A 13,582-nucleotide genomic window follows, 5' to 3' on the forward strand; every position below is an offset into this window, starting at 1 on the left:
TTTCAAATTACTTGAAAAAATTAATAAAAATCAAATCAAATCTTGTAAATAAAAATGGCTAAAGTACAATATAAAGACTTTAAATGGCAATGAATCAGCATTTTGAGGCTGCACTATGATCCTTAAAATAATGTTTTAATATATCAGTAAATTAATGTCTGACTTATTTCTTAATGGGCGTCTTGTGAAAATCAGGGTAAAAAAATACTATAATCACTATTCTTGACCAGAAAAAAAAGCCTTTTACCCATATAAATCCTTTGCTGAGCTTGTCCAAAAAATATTCTTGACAACACATTTTTGTTAGATTATATGAGAAAATTAAAACTTTGATCAATTTATTTCTATAAATATTTCAAATTTCAGGTAATCTTAAGATGTTTTATTTGTCATTCTTTGTAAAATGTTCAAAATATTACAGAAATAATACACATTTTGAATTGGACAACACGTTGATTTTACTTAACACTTAAGGTTATTTTATGATGTTTCAGAGTAATGGCTTTTCAGATTAGATTCCTTACCAAGACTATTCCAGATGATTTTTTCAATTGTAAATGGCCAAATGTGACTCAATCAATTAACTGACTTGTAGAACAATGCAAAGGTTTGAGAAACCTAAGCATGCTTATAATGACAAAATATATGCCAAATCAACAAATACCCTACAGAAAATATGATATGAAGCCCATGTCATGCATCTGGTCCACCTGTCATTTGATTATTTTTTCACTGTAATTCAGTGGAAGGCAAAATATTAGTTCAAATTTAAATGTCTTAGCATATAGCACCATTGACACTAAGGGAAAGCACAAGGGTACGTCTGCTTGTATACTGTGGCAGCGTTGAGCACATTTCTCGAAATTGTTTAATTTGATGAGGGTAAGGGCAGCTGGGAGTGGGAGCTAATGTGGAATCTGAGGAATTGCTCCATGCGGTAGGGGGCCCCTTTAAGCCTAACAAACTGAGGGAGGTCCGGACCGAGGTCTAGAGGCCTTGGATAAATAAACTGGGGAGATGACCATGCGCTGTCCAGAAATCTGCCATCACACAGCCCCTAAACATAAACGGCCACAGCCCGTCACTGCTTGTGTAAAGGTAAGCTCCAAAAGAACGAAGCATGGATATCAAACGACAGCTGAGAGGCTCCGCACACCAAGACGTGTTTATTTTCCCCAAAAAGCTTCAGGACTGAATTTATTTATCTTACGAAGGCACCGGCACCATGAACAAATGCCTTTGAAACTACTAGTCAAGTAGGTTCAATTTGAGTTGATGTACGCATTTAGTACATGTATACACTCAATTTAAATGTCATAATCTATATATATATATACACACACATGTGTACATTAATATATTCATGTGTACAAAAAATGACAAAATATGCATATTCATACACAGACATTATATAGACTACATTATTTAAAAAATAAAAGTAATAACTATTTTAATATTTAATAATTAAGTTTTCACAATAATTATCATTTCAAAGCAGCTTCACAAAAGTTGCACATCATTATATTGCAGTCAAAATCAGAAAAGTTTATTGGGTTATGTATGTAAATGTACTTAACCTGCAGTTATGCAGTATATAGTGTCCTTCCAAAAGAAATAATATTTACATGCAATAATAATACATGTTCAGTTAAGTGAATCTGTGTATTAAGTGTTTTGGTTGGCATTATCTAGCAATCCATGTAAATTTTTTGTAAACAAATATTCAATTCAGTATTAATATTTTTACTCAAAATTAGTTATTATGTTTATGTGACTCGTAAGCAATATTATTCTATTAATTAAAACATTAATATTTTTCCCATAGCCATAAATATGAAGTCAGCAACGTGTTATTTTTCACACAACTTGACACAATAAACCTGCAGCATTGTGTTCTGGAAATATCCTTAAGAAAGGAAGTCAAAGTTTGTATTCAGATTGGCAGTGGCTGAGTGTTTTGATGTGGATAAAGGCATGGGGAGACACTAGCCTCCAGCTAACATTCAGGACTTGTTTGGCGAATGTTTACAAAGCTTAAAATATTCTTAGCCCCCAAAGTGCTTTGTGACACACTGATGTGTACATGTTGGCATTGTAAGGGTCCGTCAGTCTCAAAAGGAAAAGACCCGCCACCCACAGCCACAGATAAGATTAATTATGATAATGTATTTCTTTGGCCTTTGTCATCGTAATGAATGGCTTGCTTAAAAAACTTTTTTTTCAGCCGTCTTTGTTTGTGGCCCTTTAACAGGGGTATTGTTGGGACAAAACTAGCAGGTGGCAATCTGGAATCAAACCCCTTTGTTTTCTTACGTGTCTCCCTCTCTACTTGTTTAATCCTGCCCTATATATGTATTTCATTTCATTTCACGTATAAAATCCTCATTCAATGCAGAAAATTGTGCACATCCAAGTCCTCCCTCCTTACAGGTGCATGACGCAATCTGCTCACTGCTCCATATCTGATTTAGCTTCAGCTGTTTTTCAATGAGAATCTGCTGATCAGTCTTTGGCTTTTTTTCTTCCAGAAGGAACAGAGCCACCAGTCACAGGGGTGTAACATCGCCAGGGTCAAGCGAGATAAACAAGCTTGGACATTATTTAGCAAGCGTCCCGTGGAGCGTTGTAAAGCAGCCAGTATGTTGATTTCAAAGAGCGCGCAGTCCCTCACATGTCATAGAGGTTATTGGCCTTTACAGGCCACACAGCGTCCATACTGTCTTTGTTCAGCAGTAAGAAAGTACTAATTGTTAAGTGTGTGTGCACTGAAGGTGGGCGTGAGGAGGCTTGTGGGGGATGCAGCGTCTTAAAAGGAGGCGAAAATGAGAGGAAATTTCGTTTGTGCCTCAAGAACACAGAAGACAAATTGAGGAAGTGTTCTGTTAATGTGTAGGGGTCAGCAGAAAACATGCAGGTTTTCTGCCACTTGGGTGGCCGGCGAGGCTCTCAGCGCCTCCAGCATGCTTAAGGCCTTCAGGCCAGCATCTCTGCACCTCCTCCTCCCCCCCACAGCGCCACACACAAGCATTCATACAGTCCCTCCACCGGCCCTGCCGTGTGGTCAGTCGGGTCACCCGCTCTCGGGGTTCAGGGATACTGGCTACACTGTCCTGCTGAAGACTGCTGGACGTAACAAATGACATATTTATATCCACGTCTCTGTGATTTACGATAACACACAAGTAGCACTGGGTTACAGCCTTTACTGTAATACTACCTAAAACCGTTCACATCGGCGTCTTCATTTACAGACGAGCTTGTATTTAAATGGCTCCAATGAAAACTTCAATGTATTTTCATTTTCTGAGAGGCTTCACCTTGCAGAAGACACCCATTAATTGTCAATCAGTGTAACCATTTTTCTTTCATATGGACAAAGTTGACAGGCATATTTAGATCACGAATTGCTTGATGACATATTAAAATATGTTCGTATTAATATTGATTAAATGTCATTTCTCATTTTTATACTTGTGTCCTTCTACTATTCGCTAGATTTTATACATTTCTCAACCAGTTGTTTTTAATTTAGAGCATGGAATTTTCAATAATTTTTGTTAACACTTTATTTTGATGGTCCATTTGAGTATTGGTTGACTGTCTGCTTAATATCTGCTGATACTGCTCCTTCAGCTGACATTTAAGTGACTACAAGAAACTTAGCAAGTACATGTCAACTTACACTAACCCTAACCCCAACCCAACAGTCTACTTATAATCTGATGAGAATTAGTTGGCATTTAGATGCAATGTAGCTTAAATTCAACAAACGGACCATCAAATTAAAGTGTGACCTAACAAAAAACGTATAACAAATATGGAAAAAACCCAACAGTTAAAAAGTGATTTGAAAAAATCAACGCATTGTTGGATTTTTCCATATTTAATCCATATTTTGATTATGACAACCCCACATTTTTAATAACTAATTTATTTTGTTTTTGCCAAGATGAGTATTTTGCAACACATTAATATTCAGCTTAAAATGCTATTCAATGGGTCAACTAGGTTAATTAAGTGAAGTTTATTCATAAACTAATTTCGAGAGGATCACATGCTTATGATTGACACGGCTGGCCCCGAGTCAAGCTAATGTACGAACCACCAATCAGACTATTCCTAACCAAGTATAAATAACCAAACACCTTACCTTTAGTCATCTTCGTCTTGAAGAATCCCCCCCTTCCACCCCTTCGCCTCCTCTTTTGTCTACAGGGCAGCAGGGCAGCCCAGTGGCTAGCACTGGGGCCTCACAGCAAAATGCCTCCGGTTCGAGATCTACCCGAGCTCAAACTCCCCTCTCGCCCTGCAATGGGAGGGAGCCCCGGGCTCGAGGCTCTCATGAGCTTGGGGCTCTCTCCCGGGACAGCATGCCAAACTAGCTTATTACCAATCATCAGCTAAGTGTGAACTCTTGAAACACATGATTGGACAACAGTTGTTCGCCTGTAGCCAATTGATAAATGAATCTCTTAAATGGGCTAATAATCATAATGCATGTACATGAACTCTTGGCTCTTGAGAATACCTGTTGAATCCTCATGGTGTGATTGAGTCAGTTTGGCACATCTTATACGAGCAGGCCCTGAAAAGCGGCCTGGAAGCTTCACAGAGACAGCGAGGTGGGCCTGATATATGATCTGTCAGCTGACATCTGATCCCAGGCCCAGGAAAACACAAGCATCTGTCACATTTGGCCCAAAGGGTGGGGAATGACACTGAACACAACTCCAAACCAACACAGCCATGGGGACTCCAGCTCCAGGAGGCTTTGTCTAAATATACAAACCTTTGAAAAACATCTCCTGAGCCAGGTCTGCTGGTCCGAGACCGGACACTGCAGCGAGAGGCCAAAGGCCAGCACATCTGATTAGTTATCACACTGACTAAATGGATGACACATGTTTCCTATTAGGAGACGACAGCCATTGAGAGGAGATGCAGGGCATTTGGGGATTTTAATACTACTTAAAGAATTAGTTCAGCCCAAACATACTAGCATCATTTGTCTTAACAAACACAAAAGAATTTGTTCATCTACTTAAATCTTATCAAATCTGAGAGATTTTTGAAAACTGGCAGCCATTGACTTCAGTAGTATGTCAGTGTGTAGCAGTATCCAACATGCTTCATATTATCTCATGCTGTCAACAACAAATAGATTTGGAAGGAGGGGAGGGTAAAGCATTGGTCGCAGATTGCCTAATAAAATTTGTAATACTTTACATTAAGCTTGTATTCGTTAGTGTTATTGAATGCATTTACTAACATGAACAAACAATGAACAATACATTTATTACAGTATTTGTTCATGTTAATGTTACATAATGAAAATATAGTAGTTCATTGTTAGCTCATGTTTACTCACGCTGTATTAGCTATTGTTGACAGCATGAATTTGGATTTACTAAATGAACTATGAATAATAAATGCCTTACAAGTATTTTTAATATTTAGTTCATGTTATTAAATACACTAACATAATTAATGAAACCTACATTTTGAAAAAAAGCATACATTTTGACAAAATAATTGTGCTTATTTGGTTTAGAATTACACAATCGCTCACTTTCCTTCGCCCTAATCCACTATTCAGTCTGCCAATTGTTTTATACATTGGATGCCCTTGCAGACACAACCCAGCACTGAGTACAACCCTCAGTGTTGGGAAACACCAACAAACTCTCTCATTTACAAACTACAAGCAATTGAGTTTATTCAGTTCACCTTTAGTGCATGTCTTTAGACTGTGGCCAAAGCAAGGAGTCAAACCAGTGACCTTCTTGCTGGGAGGTGACTGTACTAACCACTTAGCCACCATGCTGCCTCAGTTCAAAATTATATATATATATATTTTATTTTTATATATATATATAAATAAATTTGAATTTAGCAATAATCTAATGGGAATGTATTAGTACAGATCTGTACAGATATCAGTAGCTATTAATGTGACACTGCAGCAAAAATGATAATGCATCAAAATAATATTTCAAATTAAGGTTGCTAGTACTAAATAACGCCTTGTTTATCATCAAAACATCATTGGCATGATGGAATCAAATTGTAATTTAAAGCCTAAAATGCTTAAAACTAATACATTTTGGTAGTCATCATAGAACAGATGACGGTAAAGAGATCAATGTCAGTGAAAGTCCAAAAATATTCATTCATTCATTTATTTTTCTTTCGGTTTAGTGTCAATTTCAGAGGAGTGAACCGCCAACTATTCCAGCAAATGTTTTATGCAGTGGATGCCCATCCAGTTGCAACCCAGTATTGGGAAACACCCATACACACTCATTCACACACAAACATTACGGACAATTTAGTTTTTTCAATTTACCTATAGTACATGTCTTTAGACTGTGGGGCAAACCAGAGCACCCTGAGGAAAACCTTGCAAACACGGGGAGAACATGCAAACTCCACACAGAAATGCCAACTGGTCCAGTCGGGACTCAAAACCAGCGACCTTATTGCTGTGAGGCGACGGTGCTAACCACTGAGCCACCGTGCTGCCACAATCTAAAAATAATAAAATATATTTGTTTTTTGTTTTTACTTTGAACTTGTTGGCCTTTGTGGACCTATGTGTAATTAAAAGAAGATTATATAGCAATGTTAAGAAATAGTGGAAAAGAGAGTCATAGTTTTACATTCACATAAAAATATCAACAAACAAGGTAAACAGCAGTCAAATTTTGTTTGCAAATTTGCAATTGCTTGATGCAACAGAACCAGTTAGGCTAATTTTTGCATGTCATACGGCACATTAGATCCTCTGCAAGAACCAATGAGAAATGTTTTTTGTCTGTTAAACAGGTATGGCTGAGCTCCAGTTCATTTTCCTTGATAAATGTTTATATGTGCACTAAGGCTGCACAAAAAAGGAAAAAACTGACATTTTAATATTTAGTTTTTCAGCGATATGTAGTTGAAGTCAGATTGATTTGCCCCCCTTTGATTTTCTTTTCTTTTTAAATATTTCCCAAATTCTGTTTATCAGAGCAAGGACATTTTCACTATTAGTCTGATAATATTTTTCTTCAGGAGATGTCTTATTCGTTTTATTTTGGCTAGAACAAAAGCAGTTTAGAATTTTTATATAACATTTTAAGGTCAAAATTATTAGCCCCTTTAAGCTATTTTATTTCAACAAAACAAACCACTGTTATACATCAACTTGTCTAATTACTCTAACCTGCCTAGTTAACCCACTTAACCTAGTTAAGCCTTTAAATGTCAATTTAAGCTGTTAAGAAGTGTCTTGAAAAACATCTAGTAAATATTATGGACTGCCATCATGGCAAAGATAAACTGAATCAGTTATTAGAAATGAGTTATTGAAACTATTATGTTTAGAAATGTGTTGAAAAAAATGTTCTCTCCGTTGGGGAAAAAAAATAAACAGGGGTGCTAATAATTCAGGGGGGCTAATAATTCTGACTTTAACTGTATATGCTGCAATATGAATATAATTTCACAATATGACTAAAGTAACTGTTCTTAAAGAATTCATAATTTTACATTTTAAGGGGAGTGCATCTGAATAAAATATCCCAAAAATTTAATAAATTAAAGCACAGATGAAAACACCAGAAAAAAGATTAAAACTAAATAAGCAGTGCTTTCTGGTTTTTGATGGAATCTAACAATACTGAAGTACAGAAATTCAATGATCAAGTGTAAATTAGCACTGTATAGTCTTCATTTGATAAATAAAGACAATGGGGTATATGCACACAGACTTTTAATTTCAGCCAGCCAGCCTCAGCACCTCCAGTGAACTCTTTCCATTAAAAAAAAGACAAGTTTAAGGTCTGATTTCTTTAAACATAAGTGATCTTCACTGCCTGATTGATACAAAGTGGGTCTAAGACCGAACTAGAAGTACTGCATACAATTCCATTTCCCCCATCACAACATTAAAATTTGACAGTTTATTTTACCTCAGTATTTTTCAAGGGAGTTTCTGTGCTCGCCTGCTGATCCTGACGGCACTAGCAGTTACAAAGTCTTTCATCTCGTTTTGTGATTCAACAACTAAATGAATGCTTAAGTCTATTTAACGTAATGTATTGTAATTACATTACAATACTCATGCTGTAAATGGAGCCTTATGAAATTGAAAATAGTCATATTAAGCTTTCACTGGAAGTTTATCATTGGCTAAAAATCACTAGCTGTGCATATACCCCATTAATATTTGTTAAAGCGGTAAACTTTATAATTTCTTGTTCCCAAATGGTTTAAATCTTACAGTCTCAGGCCTTGAAAAACACATCATAGTAAAAATCGATCACACTATATATTATAACTGTGATTTTTTATTTAATTTAAATTACAACTCAACATTGCAGATCCTTTGACATGACTATTGAAGATACGCACATTGCTATATTGATGCTGAAACGATATATTGTGCAGCCCTAATGTGCACAACATTTAAACTAAATTAAACCAAAACAAACCTAAATTAAATTGTGACTCTTCAGAAGATATTCCAGCCTGATCTCACGAGAAAACGTAAGTATTTTACGTTTTGCTAGTTTTGTGGCTACAAAATTGTACGATTTTAAAAAGGAGGCATGGTACCTAACCCCACTCCTAAACCCAACCGTCATTGGGGGATCGTACTAAATGGTACGAATTAGATCGGACAAATTAGCCACTAAATGAAAAAGTTACGAATTGCCGTGAGATTGTGTTGGATATCCGTAGGATTTCATCTCCTTATGAACATTTTTAAGCATCAAAAATTTGCTTCAAAAAAAATTTGGGTAAAGAGACTTTCAACCAAGGCACACACACAAAATCTCTCAGATTTGATTAACAAGTATCTTAATTTGTGTTCTAAAAATCAACAAAAGTCTTATGGGATTGAAATGACGGGAAACTGAATAAAAGATGACAATTAACAACACTAAAACATGTGCAGCACATCATAGCACCAAACAATCTCACAGACGTTATGTTTCTCCAGGGAACAGTCTATCTTAAAAACATTACTAATCCATTAGGAATAAAAGAATCTCCACAACCACCGCAGTTCCCAGTCAGATCAAATCTGCCAAAAGTCTAATAAAGAGAAAAGGGAGGACGAACAGAACGCTGACAGCCTCATAAATACTCGGATTATTATTTTACGGATTTAAAGAGCAAACAAAAAAAAAAAAAAAGAGAGAGACGTCACAATGCAATATTTTAATATGCCTCAAAAGCAAAGCGCTGCACTAGAAGACACCAAATGTCCAATCATTCCACCGGTGACACTAAACGCCTCGACTTGGCCCTGAAAACAATCAGTCGAAAAGCTATAAATCAGCCAGAATGAGCGCATCTTCCTCAGGCTTTGAATCCATCATCACCACTGAAGCCGGACCTGTAATTTAAGAGATGCTGGAATGCAATAAATCATTAACAGTGAAGAGGAAAATCTTTAGGAAGTGCTCCTTTTAGGCTTTTTTTTTTTGGTGTGAAGGTCTGCATGTATGGGAGAGGGAAAAAGAAAGACTGTTAGTAGCTGCCGTCTGACTGGGTGGTCCATTTCTTTCAGTGGTTTTGTGTACAAATAAACTTCTCTCCATTGTGGTTATCTGTTCCTTTCAGCAGCAGAGCATACAGGCGCAGTCACGGTGGTCACGCAGAGGGATGATGGGATAGAATATATCCACTGGACAAACAAGCAAGACACAGATACCCACACAGATCAACACCTGCAACCCAAAGAAAAAAAGGGTTAGCAAATCAGTTTCAATGCAGCTGATAGACTTTATGCATATAAGAGAATGATAATGGAGAAGTACAATGGAGCCTTTTCAAAAGATGAGTTTAATGGTCATTAGCATCTTAAATCCTTAACAGTTTTCAATATTTTGGTTAAAAGAAAAAAAAAAAAAACGGATGAACATTTATGTATTATGTCTTTGCATCAAATTACAACAAAACTAATTACCGTTTGTGTGCAGATATTTGATATGCAGATTGTATGAGGGCAGGACAGTAAATTTGACATTTTTCTCTCTTCTGACTGCCGTTATCAGTCTCGCACAATTGTTTTCCTTTTTTAAAAAGCCATTGTGGAGTTTTTCTTATATTATTTCAGCAAATATGATTGTGAAAAAAAATTTTTTACTCTCCCATGCATTGCACGCTAATTGGGGGGCAGGTAAATAGAGCTGCAAAGATTAACTTTTCGATATTAGGTAAAAAATTCAATCTGTTGGAGACGTCCAATAGATTAATAGGTATCGAAGAAGTCAACAGAGAGGGGGGGGGGGGGGGGGGGGTGGTGATCACCAGAATAGGAAAGTCCCAGAGTAAAATTAGAAAATATGATACACCAGTGTTTTAGAATATGGAAAAACTGTCTTTACCTTGTTTTCATCAATTTTCATATTATTTGTTTCCATTTTATTTTTACTTGTCTTTTTTATTCCTGTTTATGTAAATCAATTTAAATTGCCACTGCGTATGAAATGTGCTATATAAACAAACTTGCCTTGCCTTAAGTTTATACCCAGCTATGATGACTTTCGCTACTAAGAAGCTTGGACATGTGAAAAGGGTCCATAGTGTGACACTTTACCTTCTAGGGGTGCAACAATAAGATATATGCAGAGAGACTTTTAATTTTCAGTAACTTGGGTCAAACGCTTCCGTTGAACTACATGCCTTTACAAAATCGGCGCATTAAAAGTCTGTTTTCTTAAAAAATCAACAATCTCCACTGCCTGATTTATAAGCGATATAAAGTGGGTCTCAGAATGTACTAGAAGCACTGCATTAGATTTCATCTTTCCACGCCATGTCTTTAAAATTTGAAATTTTATTTTACAGTAGTATTTTTAATGGAGTTTTTGCACTAACCTGCTGATCCTGGCGTCGCATGCGTGTAAACATCTTTTCATCTAGTTTTACACTTGAACAACTAAATTAATGCTGAAGTCTGTTTAACTGATTATATTTTAATTAACATTGATGCTGTAAATAGAATTCCATAAAATTGAAAAAAGTCACATTGACCGTTGGTATGGAAAGAAACACTAGTGCTGCGTCCCAATTCATATACTTATACTAAACCTCAAAACTATGTACTTTTTTGTGAAGAAAAAATACTTTTGAGTGTAACAGAAGAGTATGCAAGCTTTGGGACATCCTACTTTCTCGTTAACGGATTATTGTGTTGCTTAGTTATGAGCCCTGTCAATCATCCACACATCATCAACATTTCTTGCATATTTAATTTCCTACCTTATTGAAGAAGAAGCAGCAGGATAATCTGCCATACGTCAGTCTTTCATGCAAATCAAATCAAATCATATTCTTGTCAACATACTACAATTTGGGACATACTAATTCTATTTTTTAATACTATTTAGGATGGAGAGTATGCGAATTAGGGGCGATGCGGTGGCGCAGAGAGTAGTAAAATTGCCTCACAGCAAGAAGGTTGCTGGTTCGAGCCTCGGCTGGGTCTGTTGGCATTTCTGTGTGGAGTTTGCATGTTCTCCCCGTGTTCGCATGGGTTTCCCTCAGAAGTCCAAAGACATGTGGTATAGGTGAATTGGGTAAGCTAAATTGTCCGTAGTGTATGTGTGTGAATAAGTATGTATGGATGTTTCCCAGTGATGGGTTGCAGCTGAAAGGGCATCTGCTGTATAAAACATATTCTGGATCAATTGGCGGTTCATTCCGCTGTGGCGACCCCTGATGAATAAAGGGAGTAAGCTTAAAAGAGAATGAATGAATATGCATGCGAATTGAGACGCAGCATAGCTCTGCATATACCCCAAACAGACTTCTCGGGGTTCAGTTTGGTTTTCGGTTTTAGGTCACGGTTTCAGCATATGGTATATAATGTGTTCAGTATAAAAGCACTGTCAAACAAAAATAAAAGAAAACTAAAATGAATACAATATAGCACAGATAATACTGGCTAAAAATAAACCTAAATATAAACAGTGCTTTTCAGGTTTTCGTGTAGTTTTCAGTTACATAATCTGAAAAATATAATCAAATAACACTGCAGGCTGTATATAATCTTCACTGTTGAAATGAACCTTTATAAAGCTTTACAGATTTTCAGTCAAGAGCACTATAAGCAATTTTATTATCTTTTGTTGTTTGATTAATATTTAAAACACAAACAGCAGGACAAAACGCAGCGCAATGAGAAATATAAAACAATTTCTCAAATGTTTTGCCTACATTCCAATACATAAGCAATTGAAGCCGGACAGATGGACATAATTACTGGTCATAACTGAATCTTTCTGTTGTGAAGCACACCAAAAATGTTGGGTTAAACAGTTCCTTCATGTTGTCCCAACACACAAAAATTTTTTTTGACTTATTTGAGTAGATTTCAGCTTATTTACGGTAGTTTTAATGGGCAGCAAAAGTCATTTTATGACTGCAAGACTTTTTTTGCACATTGCACCTTCCATTTAGTTGTTCCCATTTCCCCAGGCACCCTTACATCTCTTTCATTTTTCACATAAAAGTGTCTTCTACTTTAGTACTCACTGATGGATATTTACTCACGGGGAGCCTTGTTTCAGTACATGGACATACATTCTAACATGCACAGAGCCAGATTAGAAAGTAATTAAAGGAATGGGGGAAATGCAAAAGACAGTTTTTAAATTATAACACAAAACCAAAACACAATGTCCAGATGTGTATTGAACCATGGAGGTCGTACAGAACAGTTCAATATTATACCAAGTATTGCAGCATCCCTAATACCTTGACACTGCCATGATAGAGTGATGATGACAGATGCTTCTTTGAGATATATATCAGCAGTTTTAGTGTAATTGAGTAACTTCACTGATAAAAAAAATGGCCATGATTTGAGCTGTCTTTTGTATATACGTTGAATAATAAGCATTGTTGAATAAATTGAAATTACTTTTCTTCACAGCTTTGTTATATTTTGCTTTGGGAAAGTTCCCACCAAAGACACCTTATGTTTAATTGGTCATTTAGTTACTCAGTAAGTAATTTAATAACTGAACTCAATACTGCTTTAACTTCTTGTCAATTAATGTGTTAAATCAGAAACAATAGGAATTAAACTCTGTAAAGTCTTTTAGCTTTTTTTTTTTTTTAATTGAATATGCTTAAGAAGTATTAATTGTATGTATTAAAACATGAAATGTCTTAAATGACCCAATATTTTATACATAACATATATAAATAGTTCATTAATCATGTTTGATTGTATTAAGCTGAAAAAAAAAATTATTCTGCAAAAAAAAAATTGTATAAGAAAAAAATAGGCTTCTCTGCAATGATTTATACAGAATTGTTGAATTTATTTGTATTTAAGGCTAGTTCATTATACATAACTAAAATTAAATTACTTAAATACCAAAATTAATCCATTACTTCACTTTTTTAATGGAAAATAAATTCAATTAAAGTAACAAGTTTATAACTAATTACAGCCAACACTGATAATGACATTCCCAGAGTTATCTGCATGACACTGTATGGTTTCTGTTGACGTTTCTTTGGTTGTTTTTAGTTTCTCATTAGTAATGTATACATTAGTGTTTCACATTACATCTAA

At 35.8% G+C, this 13,582-nt stretch overlaps 1 long non-coding RNA gene across 3 annotated transcripts in view; it reads left to right on the forward strand.

Annotated features, from left to right (window-relative positions):
• Positions 1–13,582, forward strand: part of LOC141378372 (uncharacterized) — a 134,715-nt gene that overhangs the window by 37,383 nt on the left and 83,750 nt on the right. Inside the window, exon 3 of one of the 3 annotated variants that reach the window (XR_015478708.1) lies at positions 9,613–10,805. The exons of 1 other annotated variant lie outside the window; for it this stretch is intronic. This is a non-coding gene — a long non-coding RNA (uncharacterized LOC141378372). Of the gene's footprint in view, positions 1–9,612; positions 10,806–13,582 lie in introns of those variants that run through there. One more of the 3 variants, XR_015478709.1, reaches the window with a different exon arrangement.

This window comes from Danio rerio, chromosome 2 (genome assembly GCF_052040795.2).
Source record: "Danio rerio strain M-AB ecotype USA chromosome 2, GRCz13ab, whole genome shotgun sequence".
NCBI classification, from domain to species: Eukaryota; Metazoa; Chordata; class Actinopteri; order Cypriniformes; family Danionidae; genus Danio; species Danio rerio.